Raw genomic sequence first — 12,927 nt, forward strand, 5'->3', positions numbered from 1 at the left:
TAGCTTTTTTTGGTGTTTGGCCGAGCTCCTTCTCCTATTTGTGGTGTGCGTCTTGGTGCCGTTCCACAAATGGAGGGACCTACAGTTTCAAGCCGACTCCGAACGGCAGAAATTTTTTCTTAATTTTGGTCTTTCCCCGAGATTCGTACCTACGTTCTCTCTGAAATCCGAACGGTGGTCACGCACCAACCCAACTCGTACGGCTACGGCGGCCGCGATATAAGGTGTACAAAAATGTTGAGGGCTTTTCCGAGCGCGGCTTAAAGCGAGTAACGACAAAAAAGCGGGATAAAGTGATCGTCTAACTTATCAAGCGGAACCCTTCTTTGTGACTACGCCAAGCAGGACCAGTTCTTGCTAAAAAGGGAATAGATGTGAGGGTCAACACCATCGACTGAAGGAGGCGAACCTATCCTGCCGTCCCACATCATCAAAACCACTGTTCTCAGAAAAACACATTGAGAAACAACAAAACAAGAAAAAGGCATCACAGTATTGGACGGGTCGTCCCAGTCCCTAGATGCCAACCCCATTGAAAATGTGTGGAGAACTATGAAAACGCTTCTTGCCGGAAGGCCAGTCCATGGTTTAAAGCAGCTCGTGCGTCAAGTTTGCAAAAAACTGGTTCAAAGCATGAAGAAGATGCCAGGCTATACTCGGCAACGATGAAGACTACACGGCTTATTGAGTAATTGCGACTCGTTGTTTTGTAAAAAAAATTTAAATATATATCTTTTATACTTCATGAATAATCGCAGTTCCTTTTTTCTGACACAGACTGTATTTGTTAATAAAGTTTATTAGCTCGGCCGCAAAATGACCCTTTCTTCCACAGTACCTGGTAAGCTTTAAAAGAATGTGTAATTATTAACTAAAAACAGGCTCCATCGAGCAACCACTAGGCTTCCAAGCCGTCAATAATAACACTAGTCTACAAGGAAAAGTATCCGAAATAATTTAAACTAATATCTGCTTCTCTGTCCATGCAAAATTCGGATTGATAACTAAAATTAATTTATTAGTTTGAGTTTTCGAGATATCCTAACCTAAAAGTGCAAAAAACCCCATTTTTGCCCATATTTGAGGTTATGTAGCCTTGCAGATGTTTTCTTTCGCCAAAATTAAAGGATGGCATCTTTAAATACAATCCTTCTTTTTTCAAATGGCGTTTTGTTTGCTCAAATATCATTTCTTTTCGCAGAAATATCGCATTTTGAAATTTTCATGTTTCGAAATTTTCCTACACCTGAAAATCGATTAAGATAACATAGACATGATATAGTCGCTTACTAATTTTCTTGGGTTTGAGGGCCTGAAATATATGGATTAATAGTATGTAAATTTGGAGTTTGTGGGAAAGCCTGCTTGCGGTTATGTGGGTTAGCCTGCTCGTGGTGTGATAGGGGTGGTTTCTAGGGGTTAGGGCTGTGTGTGACTCGTACCCAAAGGTTAGATAGTGTAGGGATGTGGTGAGTCAGCACACTTATGGTGTGAGACAAAATTTTAAGAAAAATAAGACTCAATTCAAGAAAATTAGTAATCGAATATATCATGTCTATGTTATCTTAATCGATTTTCAGGTGTAGGAAAATTTCGAAACATGAAAATTTCAAAATGCGATATCTCTGCGAAAAAAAAAGATATTTGAGCAAACAAAACGCCATTTGAAAAAAGAAGGATTGTATTTAAAGATGCCATCCTTTAATTTTGGTGAAAGAAAACATCTGCAAGGCTACATAACCTCAAATATGGGCAAAAATGGGGTTTTTTGCACTTTTAGGTTAGGATATCTCGAAAACCAGAGCTGATAGAGCAATTCTGAGGCCAGATTTGGATTCAGCGCATCATAAACCTTCGGAAATTTATAGTCTGGTTTCTGGGTCTGAATGTTGGTTAAATTTTGTCGGCCTGTGTAATCAAATAAATGATACATTAGCAGCAGTCTGAACTTGCGTGCCATTCAATTCTAGAATACTCGCCGCCTCTTAAAGCAAAAAAAAAATATTTTCTGGAGCCTCAATATATAATCAGGAGCTCATTAGAATCACTTCATACACTCCACTTGATAAACCGAAATATTTACTTCCTTGCCTTACTTTACGACATACATACAAACACGTCTATCTACATAAAAATATACGTAAAAATTTGTATTTACTGTCTTGCTTTTGTATCGCGTGAATTGAATATATTTCTGCGTTGTTATATAATAAATAAATCAAAATAAACCAGCAGCTGCACTCTAAGTAATTTTCTAGAAACAGCTGAATAATTTCAACTACAAATACGACTTCTACGATACCCGATGGGAAAAACTTGCACTAGTAAACACATTTCTGATTCAAAGCCAGTGCGATTTCGCTAATTGTGAACCACTTCGTTTCTAATGACCTGGCAATAAAGTGGCATCGCTATTCACAGTGTGACCGTATAGAAGCTGTAAAGTAAATATGATAGTAGTGTAGTGATCGGATTGGAAATAGTTTTTTCAATAGGCGTTTTTTCACAAATCACGCGTGACTACTGTCAAACTAAACACATAAATTTTTTCAATGTTCATTGACATTTCGTCACGGAAAGACTTACGCCTCAACAACGTTTACAAATCGTAAAATTGTTAAACGAAAATCGATGCTCCGTGAAAAGTGTTCATCGCGCGCTCCGGCCAACTTATGGTGTACAGAACCGTCCGACCGAACGCACAATTCGGTAAACAATCGGCCAAATTGAGAATTACAAGGTGGAGTCCAAAATAAACCAGACTGGCGTCATAAAAATGTTTTTGATAGCGCCATCTTTTTAATGAGTTAGTGCTTTGGAAGTTACATCGCTAGCTGACTTCCAGTGAACATTTGGTGAAATTCGGGTCAGTGGAAGCGAAGTACAAAAATGAGCTTCGAACAAAGAGCTAATATTAAATTTTGTTTTAAATCGGTAAAACGATTACCGAAACATTTGAGTTCATGAAAAAAATGTATGGCGTTTATTGTCTATCTCGTGCTAGAGTTCAAGAGTGGTTTACACGTTTCAGGACATTTGGACGTGAGGACATAAATGACAATGAACATACGGGATGCCAAAATCAGTAATCACCGAAAACTCTATCGAAATTGTTCGTAAATTTATCAAAAATTAACCGAAATCATCGTTGGAATTCATGGAACCGCAGTTGATTATCTCCAAAACATCGATTTATCGCATTTTAACTCATCATTTGGGCTTATGAAACTCTGTGCATGTTTCATTCCTCAGAAGTTAACTGACGACCAAAAATTGCTCAGAGTTCAACATTCGAAAGGCCCCACTAAGGAGGCGAGAAAAGACGAGAACATCCTTTACAACATTCGAACTGGTGATGAGACATGGTGTTTCCAACATGAACCTGAAACAAATCGTCAATGTGCCAAATGGGAGGCCCCAGACGAGCCACCACCCAAAAAACTGAGTTTGGAGAAGTCAAAAATCAAGTGGATGCTCATTTGTTTTTACGATTCCAAGAAAATTGTCCACAAGGAGACAAACAGTCAATGCAGTTTTCTATCTTGGCGTTTTGAAGCGTTTGCTATATCGCATTCGTCGAATTTGTCGATTTCGCCCTGAATACCGCGAAGGAGGAAGCTGGTGCTTATTGCATGAAAATGCACCATCTCATCGATCCACACTTGTGACTGATTTTTGACTAGTAATCGCATTTTAACCATCAATCACTCACCGTATTCGCTTGATGTGGTTCCCTGTGACTTCTACCTATTTGGAAAATTACATTTGGCCATGAAAGGGAAACGTTTTGCGTTCGTAGAGGTCATCTAAAAGGCTTGTACCGACATCCCGAAGGATATTCCAGTCAATGACCTGAAGCACTCTTTCGAAAAGTTTTTAGAACGCGCAAAACAGTATATCGAGGCCAGAGAGGACTAATTTGATTAAATAAACTCGAAGTTATCAGAACAAAGCTGCTGTCGTTTCTATTTTAGCTCAGTCTTGTTTATTTTGGACTTCACTTTTTAGTTTACATTATTGAATGATGGTTAGGTTAGGTTAGGTTATGGTGGCAGTCGGTCTGTACGACCAACTCACTTAGACCTTACAGGTCTGTTGTGATACCACTGTACTGCACGGGAACCTCATTTACTTTCCTTTGTGGAACATTTTGTGGCTCTTATGAAACGCAGGATTGGTATCATCCCCACGCGCAGTAAGCTCTGTAAGATAATTGAAAAAGTATTTACCTAGACAACCTGATTTTAGTTGCTCAACTGTTTCTTCCTCTTGCTCATCTCTACAACTTCTGAAATATTCATGGGGGAAAACTCCTAGTCTCAAGGAATGCCTGCCAAACAGCCAATGACCGGTTATACAAGCCACAACTTTCGAGATATCACCTCTTGAGAGGCTAAGCAATTCCTTTGACTTTTTCGAGTTTATTTGCCGCCAAAGTAGACTAGCCAGCTGTTACGCATGTATCTTCATCTATCCATGACCTATTGGCCTCTTGGATAATATTGTTTTTGATTATTAGTTTACTAGCGGCCAAAGGTGTCCCAATGGTACTTTTATCACCGAGCAGTTGAAGAGCAGTACCTTTTCTGGCTAACTCATCGGTTTTACAATTTCCTTAAATATCTCTGTGGCCCGGAACCTAAAAAAGGCTGACCTTGAATACGACACTAATATAATTTAGGCATGCCTGTGCAACCTTTGATCTTAGTATAGCAGCATTCATTGATTTATTGGCCGCCTGGCTATCCGAGAATATATTTATGGTCGTTTTTGTTACGGCATGCATTGTTAGCTGTGTAGCCACCTCTGCCTGATAGACTCTCCAGGTGTCTGGCAGTCGAACGACCCTAATTCCTTCGAAAATATTCCAGAGCCAACCTTATCGTCTAGTTTGGAACCATCTGTATACAAATTTAATTCACCCCTTTCTCCACGGCCTTGGTGTCTGCCACTCCCTTCTTGACGGTATACTCGTCTTGAAGAGCCGGTTGAAGGTGAGTCTAGGAATAGAGTAGTTATTTGGACCTTACTCATGATTTTAGCGTAACTCGCTTCGGAAGCAGATGACCACTATACAAGTATTCCACATATTAAGATTGGCGTAACTACAGGGGTATAGAGCCCATGTGTAACAAGAGGTAGGTGTTAATCCCCATTTAATACCGACCGCTTTTTTGCAAGTATATAATTCAACGTTGGCCTTCTTTACACTTTCCTCAATATTAGGTTTCCACGCGAGTTTCCTATCTAATATGAGTCCTAAGTACTTGACATTCTATTTCAAAGGAATCTACACACCCTTTAAAATTAGCGAGGAGATTATAGGGAGCCTATATTTCTTTGTAAAGAGAATTATTTAAGTTTTTGCGGCGTTTTATACTGAGTCCCCTGCTCTCAATCCAAGTTCTAAGTGTGGCCATTTTAAAGCGCAAAATATTCATATGGGTGTTAGGATATTTGCCTTTAACGGCAATTGCTAGGTCATCTGCGTAAGCCGTGACGTGGCAATCCCCCTCTTTGCAGGGTCAGCAATAGGGAGTTTACCGCCAAATCCAAAGAAGAGGGAAGAGGACTCCGCTTTGCGGTTTGCCTCTGCCTGTGTGACCTGTCTGCTTATAATAGTGCTGCCTAATTTAGCCGTTACCTTTCTTCTGACGAGTATAGCTTCTATCAGGACAACAACGTGTGGCTCAACTCCAAAATCTTCTAAAGAATCTACTATAGCGTTTGTATTTATGTTGTTGAAGGTGCCTTCTATGTCTACGAAAGCAACCGATGCAAACTCTTTGTCCAATAAACTTTTTTCACCAACCCGACGAGTGAGTGTAAGACGGTTTCTGTGGATTTGTGCTTCGAATATCAGCCGCCGTAACCGAATGCGTTGGTGCCTGACTACCATTCGGAATTCACAGAGAGAACGTAGGTTCGAATCTCGGTGGAACACCAAAATGAAACAAAAGTTTTTTTCTAATAGCGGTCGCCCCTCGACAGGCAATGGCAAACCTCCGAGTGTATTTCTGCCATAAAAACGCTCCTCATAAAAAATATCTGGCGTTCGGAGTCGACTTGAAACTGTAGGTCCCTCCATTTGTGGAACATGCTGACAAGACGCACACCACAAATAGGAGGAGAAGCTCGGCTAAACACCCAGAAAGAGTGTATGCGCCCCAATTATATATACATATATGTATATATATATCGGCATGTTGCGCCGAGAAGAGCCTGTTTAAGGGCACAACGCCCCGTATATATTCATTGGATGATACTCGACCGATTCGACCATGTACAGCTAGAAGTGAAGAGAATATTGCAACTGTAAATGAGAGTTTTACCGAATACCCGAAGAATCGATTTAGCGCCTATCTCAACAACTTGGCCTATCTAATGGCACTACTTAGGCGATTTTACGTAAAGATCTTGGTTTGAAAGCATATAAAATACAGGTAGTCCAAGTTTTGGGGCAGGTCAATCTTTCAAAGCGTCATAATTTCAGTCGTTGGGCTCTCTGGGAAAAACTCGCCGAAGATGCGCATTTTGGGACTCGAATCTTGTTGCTGAAAATGCATTTCACTTAACGTTGAGCGCTACAAAGGCATGATAAACGATTTTTTATGGCCGGAATTTGTAGTCATCTTCGGTTTCGGCAGGTTCACACTCCATGCTATAAGTCAACGCCGTTAGACTTTTCTTTGTGAGGTGCCGTGAAAGACCGATGTTATGCGAATAATCCAGTAACGATTCAGGAGGTTCTTAAGGCAAATATCGAGTAAGTCATTTGTTAGCTGAAGCTAGAAACCGACACCAAGGTTTTGGGAAAACTGTGTCAACAGGGTATGCTACTGCGAAGTCAGCCGAGGCAGCCACAGTGAGAAATATAAAAAATAAATGAAAATCTAAAATAAATAACTGGAATGCTTGCTATTCTTCATAAACCGATAATAACGAACAAATTTTTTTTCGCTCAGGTTTTTAATGAAAAAACAAACTATTCCACCTTTTATATGGAAAAGAGAAAAAAGCGAATTAGTTCTGATTGTAAATTCACAAGAAGTGCACTTCTTCGATACCAAAACAAATATTCCGGCAGGGTAGCTACACGCAAATATTGTTTCCTTACTTAAAAAAATGTTTGTGCACCTTATCGGTAGCGACTTTTTACCTTTAAAAATGTTATTTATGTAAATATTTACAAAACTGGTTCAAAACGTGATTCATTCACGTTTTTAGAAATGATTCTCCATAAAAATTAAACAGATGCATTCCAGGGTAACCGGAACTTTTTAAAAATAAGAGCAACAAATAATTTTCCTTATTCCAAGTTTTCAAATCTGACGAATACGCTGAGTAACTGGCAAAAAAATCGACCGCAAGTGCAGGTCGGTAAGATGAGAATTTAATTTGTTATTATAAATCCTCCGATAAGGTGATTAATTTGCGCCACCCTGTACTTCCATACCTCTGCAAATGAATCCAAACGCGTATGTATGTTAACAGCTCTGTGCAGTGGCTGTTGGCAATTACCGTAAAATCACTCTTTCATAATTATTACTGATAAGAATATTTTTCACACGCGTAAGTAAACAACACCAAAACATTTGTTCAAGTAATGAGAAAATAATTAAGCAATTGTTACAATAAAAAAGTATTATGAATGAATTTCGTTTATCATGCAGTGTATCTTGTAGGGCGGTAGGTGAAATGGTGGAAGTATCAGTCCTAAGTAGTCCCAAAGCGCCGTTTTGTTACCATTCTGAGCCCTCCAACAGGCAGATATCGACAGCTAACCAGAGCTGTTGATGTAATTGAGAAGCGATTTGATGGGATTTAGTTTGTCGCACTGCCCCAGGCTAGCGAAGAAGGAAGCAACCAGCCCAGCGACCTTAATCGTTTAGCTAGCCAGGACATTTACAGGGAAAGTGCCCGATAGTCTCCTTCTCGGAAAGATACCCACAACTGCTGCAATGGGTGTTAAATGGTAAACCTAGCTTTTACGCGCGTGCGCCGATCGTCCAATGGCCGGTAAACACGGCTGCGAGTTTGGAAGTTGAATGGCGTGAAATTCCCAGAACTTTCAGCGCCCTGCGTCTATTGTATTGGGAGCAAAGAGTTTTCAAAATAGCACCCGAAGAAATGTTCTACGCTTTTCTGAGAAATAAGTTCAACTTTAATAACAGCTTTTAGAATACAATGTACTTCAAAAAATCTGTCCTATGATTAAGAAACTTGTTTTAGAGAAAAAAAAACTTACGAAAAAATGGCAACAAAGTCGGTATCCTCCAGATAAAACTAAATTAAGCAGATCAACTAAAAACCTAAAACAAAACTTAAAAACAAATCCGAAAATGACATCTAAACAGCAGCAGAAACTAACTACTCAATCTGAAAAGCAACCAAAAAGCTTCTAAACAAATCAATCTACCAACCGCCTATAAGGAAGGAAAACGGAGACTGGGCAAGAACGAATGAAGAAAAGGCAAGCTCTACAACACCCAATACCTATCCGTTTACATCAGAGCGAACTCATATTCAAGAGTATAAAATAAAAGACAGTCACACGAGAGATCCAAAAAAATAATAAAGTCTTATATAAAACCAAAAAAATCCCCTGGATTTAACCAAATCAAAGGACTTATATTAAAACAACTACCATCTGGCGCAATAATCTACATACGCAACATATTTAACGCTATGTTTAGGCTTAAATATTTTCCAGGCGGGACAGTAACAGAGAAGGTGTCTAACGGACTCTTCCTCCTCTTCATTGTTGTAGCTTCTGTAATAGTTCAAATGAGGTACGTTCAATCTTTGAGCGTGTCGGCCTAGCAAACAGTGGCCTTTGATCAAAGCAACTAACATAGAAATGTTTTTCCTTAACCGATTAAGTAGCGCCTTTGAACGAATTTTGGATCACTCTTAAAGCGCCAGGAAATTTCTTTTCGGGAACCGCAGCTTATGAACGCTTTTAATTATATATAGGAAAGAAAATATCATACTTTCATGAAAATTCAACATATTTTGTATTTTCCCACCAGGTCGTATGAGTAATGCAAAGTTTATTCGATTACGTGATATAAAAAAAAAAAGAGGTTGTCTGTAAAGTCGGTTTACTGACGATAGTTTAACGTGATAACGTCATAAGAAAATACTGATTGAATGGTTGCATTTTTCAAAAGAAAATTTTAATTTTATTTGTTTGATAGATATTTTGTATGGATATAGAGAATGAGTTAACATTAACATAACATGATATACTTTAACATAACATAACATAACATAACATAACATAACATAACATAACACAACATAGCATAACATAACATAACATAACATAACATAACATAACATAACATAACATAACATAACATAACATAACATAACATAATATAGCATAACATAACTTAACATAACATAACATAACATAACATAACATAACATAACATAACATAACATAACATAACATAACATAACATAACATAACATAACATAACATAACATAACATAACATAACATAACATAACATAACATAACATAACATAACATAACATAACATAACATAACATAACATAACATAACATAACATAACATAACATAACATAACATAACATAACATAACATAATATAACATAACATAACATAACATAACATAACATAACATAACATAACATAACATAACATAACATAAAATAACATAACATAACATAACATAACATAACATAACATAACATAACATAACATAACATAACATAACATAACATAACATAACATAACATAACATAACATAACATAACATAACATAACATAACATAACATAACATAACATAACATAACATAACATAACATAACATAACATAACATAACATAACATAACATAACATAACATAACATAACATAACATAACATAACATAACATAACATAACATAACATAACATAACATAACATAACATAACATAACATAACATAACATAACATAACATAACATAACATAACATAACATAACATAACACAACATAACATAAAATAACATAACATAACATAACAAATTACCCCGTATTAAAGCACTTATCAACAGCTTTCATTTGATACCCATATTGTACATACACAACCAAAGGTTACCCGGGTCCACGTTTTGACCTATATCTCGAGACCCCAGTCACGGAGCGGCATGAAAAATACTCTGTACTAAAGCATTCACCAACAGCTTTCATTTGATACCCATATTGTACATACACGTCCGAAGGTTACCCACGTCCACGTTTTGACCTATATCTTGAGACCCTATCTACCAATAGGTATTCAAACTATACGGAAATCATCTTCAATACCTACTTAACAATGTGTGTAAGTTTGGTTTAATTCGGTTCAAAGACACGGCGAGTCCACATTTTGGCATATATTTCCAGACCCTAGTCATCAATAGGTATGAAAATTACCCCGTATTAAATCACTTATCAACAGCTTTCATTTGATACCCATATTGTACATACACAGCCAAAGGTTACCCGGGTCCACGTTTTGACCTATATCTCGAGACCCCAGTCACGGAGCGGCATGAAAAATACTCTGTACTAAAGCATTCACCAACAGCTTCAATTTGATATCCATATTGTACAAACACATTCTAGGGTCCACGTTTTGGTCTCTATCTCGAGACCCTAGTCACGGAGCGGCATGAAAAATACTCTGGACTAAAGCATTCACCAACAGCTTCCATTTGATACCCATATTGTACATACACATCCGAAGGTTACCCGGGTCCACGTTTTGACCTATATCTCGAGCCCTATTTCCAAAATAAAATATAATCCATGTTACTCGTGGAGGATGTAGCTTTCGAATGGTGAAAGAATTTGCAGTTCATTCAATGCAATGAGCAAGGTAACTACATATGAGCAAGGTAACACTAATGAGCAAGGAACACTAATGAGCAAGGTAACACTAAAGAGCAAGGTAACACTAATGAGCAAGGTAACACTAAAGAGCAAGGTAACACTAAAGAGCAAGGTAACACTAATGAGCAAGGTAACTACATATGAGCAAGGTAACACTAAAGAGCAAGGTAACACTAATGAGCAAGGTAACTACATATGAGCAAGGTAACACTAAAGAGCAAGGTAACACTAATGAGCAAGGTAACTACATATGAGCAAGGTAACACTAAAGAGCAAGGTAACACTAATGAGCAAGGTAACTACATATGAGCAAGGTAACACTAAAGAGCAAGGTAACACTAATGAGCAAGGTAACGACACATTTTTTCGTGCGTGCAGCCTGTTAAATCGAATTATAAAACGTTATCACGTCAAAATGTATTTCACTTAAAGGGTTTTTTTTTTTTTCAAGTGTAGGAGTAGAAATATAAATAAAAAATGCTACTATTAGTATTTTCTTAACCAGTTGAAAGTTTCATGACATCAATTACTTATTTATTAAGCCAATGAATATAATAGATTCTTATACGCTAAGTGGAAAGTACAATTAAACTATTTATAATAAATATTAAAAAAATTTATTAAGGTTCTAGAAATAGGAGCATTCTGAGCATAAGTGGGTTTTGAAAGACCAACATAGAACCTACGCAGAGCTCTGGCCGGAATATTAAAGAAAATCCTTTCAGGAAGCACCGGACAGTCAGTCAACAGCACCACGGATTAAGTCAAAAATGAAAGATAAAGATAGGATTATTCTCCTGCTTTGCAACGATTTTAAGTTGATTAATAAGCATCGCGCTTCATATGTAGAGATAGGAACCACCTTCAGTGGACAATACTAGCTTGCCGAAGTCAATAGATTGTTGTATGTACATTTTCTTCACCGTCGGAGGCCGATCTAAATTGGACTTAAAGAACTCACCGAAGGGATTAGCGGCATCGGCTGGAGTATTAGCAGCTTTGCCACAGAAAAACAAAGCAGCGAACGAAGTATTGGAAACGGATTTCTTCAAATCTAAGAACGTAGTTCCTGTGTAAGAATTTATTCAAACAGACGAATTTCTTATCATACTCTTATACAGAGCAAAAAAACTGGAATTTTTACATTTTTTGAATTTACGAAGAAATTTATTTCTCTTATTTCGAAGTTTAATCAACGCAGCATTGTGCCAGGGTACTTAAGATTGTTTTTTTGTTTTTTGTTTTTGTTACCGGAGGAATAACCCTTTCCAAACGTCTACCATCGTAGTTCTAAAAATCTCGGAACACTTTGAAACGTCAAGATATTGAAACAAGGAATCCCAGTGAATGCTCAGCAATTCAGCATTATTCAATTTCAAAAAATCACATAACTTAAAATCAAACGAAAAATTTGAATTCAAATTTCTAGTTTTAACTTAATCATAAAATTCAAGTTTAAAAAGTAGTGGTGCATGATGCATATCTGATTTAATAATGGGTAGAGCACACTCAAGTATGAAAAATTTACACTTTTACTGTTGGGAAAACAATTAACTTGTATGATATCAATACTTAAAAAACTATCTACTAAGGATATTATTCCCCAGCACTACTAAAATCGCAGGCAATGGAGAGTTATTTCGAGCATCTGGGCACCACAAAACAAAAAATATGCAAAGGTGTTAAATTATATGATTTTGGAGGTGAGTGTACAGGTCCATTTCTGGATGTATGACATGTGACAATGTCCTGCTGAAACAACAGAGTTAAGCGCTCACAAATAACAGTTTTATGTTATTTCTGAATGAAATTTCAACTACTTTATGTACTTAAAATCCGCAGGAATATTTTTTAAATTCTAGTTTTACTGAAAAGAGTAAACCTTGCCATCAAAGTTGGAACTCTATTTCACTAAAATTACTTCCACAGCTGGTTTTTTTGAGTACATTTTGCCGCGTTTCAGCGCTTATCTCACCAATACAATGACGATTTCATGTTTCAACTCTGGAATCGTCTCTGAATGGTTGGCGTAACATT

Source organism: Anastrepha ludens, chromosome 3 (assembly GCF_028408465.1).
Source record: "Anastrepha ludens isolate Willacy chromosome 3, idAnaLude1.1, whole genome shotgun sequence".
Classification (NCBI taxonomy): Eukaryota; Metazoa; Arthropoda; class Insecta; order Diptera; family Tephritidae; genus Anastrepha; species Anastrepha ludens.